The sequence below is a fragment of the Amblyraja radiata genome, chromosome 38 (assembly GCF_010909765.2).
Source record: "Amblyraja radiata isolate CabotCenter1 chromosome 38, sAmbRad1.1.pri, whole genome shotgun sequence".
NCBI lineage: Eukaryota > Metazoa > Chordata > Chondrichthyes > Rajiformes > Rajidae > Amblyraja > Amblyraja radiata.
Genome location: NC_045993.1, coordinates 10226835 through 10228758, shown reverse-complemented (window position 1 = coordinate 10228758; position 1924 = coordinate 10226835).

The window sequence follows — 1924 nt, the reverse complement described above, 5'->3', positions numbered from 1 at the left end:
CGGCCGGCCAATCGCCGCCCCGCAGCTGACGTCACCCTCGCCCGCCGGCCAATCAGCGGCTGCTCCCGCCCCCCGACGGCTTGGTAGCGGAGGGGGCGTCAACCGGAAACGGGGCAGGAGGTGCGGGATTGACAGGGGGTAGCGGCCAATCATCCTCCGATGTGGGCGGGATCAACGGTGGTCCCGCCTTTAGTGGGTGACTGACAGATCTCATAGCCAATCAGCTCCCAAATGGGCAAGGACCCGCCTCGCTTGTGGGCGGGACTAACGGGACAGACAGGCGCGGCGGCCAATCAGCGCCCGGACACCCGACACGTGTGCACGACGGCCCTGTCCATGCATAATTCGCAGGCGCGGGGATGATATTTGGTCAACTCAGCAGATCCAACCAAAGATCTTATAGCGGGGCAGCGGGGCAGCGGGGCAGCGGGGCATAGGAGGGGGGGGAGACATTGTAGTGAGGGGGCAGGCGAGGGAGTGCCGGGGGGGGGGGGGGGGATAAGGCCTAGTGTGTGTGAAGTTGCGGGGAGGTTTACAATGTTTCTTATTTACAATGTTTCTTATTTAATGTCCCTTGTCTAGTCTGAAATAAAGTTCATTATTGGATCAGAAGAAATATAATTGTGTGTGTCATATGATTATATACATTTATATCACATTCATGTATGTGTGTTTATAAACATTTTATTCTTTAACAAGAATTAACAGAATTATGAACTAACAGAATTATGAATCTAACCCTATATCACAGCAACAAACTGTTGCCCCACAACATTGATTACACTGCGAGTCGGGTCGGGTCAGGTAGGTTCAGGTTACTAAAATGGGCGGGGAAAATGCCCATGATCCCCTCCGTAGCTACTACACGTCAGTCCATTGCATTTCGCAGGAGTAGCCTATCTTGCTCTGCTATAGGATCTTTGATTTGGTCAACTCAGCAGATCCAACCTAATGCTGGAGAATGCGGGGCGGGGGGGGGGGGGGGGGGGGGGGGGGGGGGGGGAGACGGGCCTGGTTCCGTGCTGTGTCTCGAAACTAAACTTAAAAACAACCAATAATAGTGCAAAAGATGCGGAGGAATTTGGGGTAGAGTGTTTGCAGGAGCAAAGACTTGTTGAGGGGCTTTAAGCTGCTGGAGGTCGTTCGAGTCACATCGCAGATTCTAGAGGCCCATGGCTTCAGGGAGTGGTGGGGCTGAGGGTGGTGGGGGGCAGACTGTAGGTAAGGAAAAGGGGGGCTCTAAGAGAGAGGCATCGAGCGATAGACCCGAAATGTCAGGAGACGAAGGAAGTAAAGTTAGGAGAACTAGAATTATTGAACTAGAATTCGTCGTGCTGTTTAAAGTTAAAGGAACAAATCAAGGAGATGCAGGATTTAGAGCAGTGAATCCATTAAAAATTACCACCGCTTTGGAGAGCCAGATAGGCAGGGATTTTCAGGCCAAGATTCTGTATAATGGGATGTTAAGAGTTTGTTGCAAAGACAGAAAACAGTTTAATGATGCTAGGGGTGTGGGGAAATTGGTGGTCAAGGTGGAGAGTTTGGTCCCTAGAGGAAGACAGCAGGGAATAAAGGGAGTGGTGTATGGGATGTATGATGGCTTGTCTGAGAAGGAGATCTTAGAAAACGTTAAGGGGGCCCAGGTAACTGATGTTGTGAGATTTAAGAGTAGGAATGGAGTCAGGGACCCGCCGGTCCTGCTTACGTTCAAAGATGGAGTACTGCCACAGAGAGTGTTTCTTGGGAGTATGGCGTATCAAGTGAGGGAGTACATTAAACCACCGTTGCGCTGCTATAACTGTCAGAGGTTTGGACATGTTGCTGGGTCTTGTCGGGGTAAAAGAAAGTGCGGTGGAGATCATGCAATACAAAATTGCAAGGCAGAGGCTCCTAAGTGCCCTAACTGTGATGGGGATCATGCAGC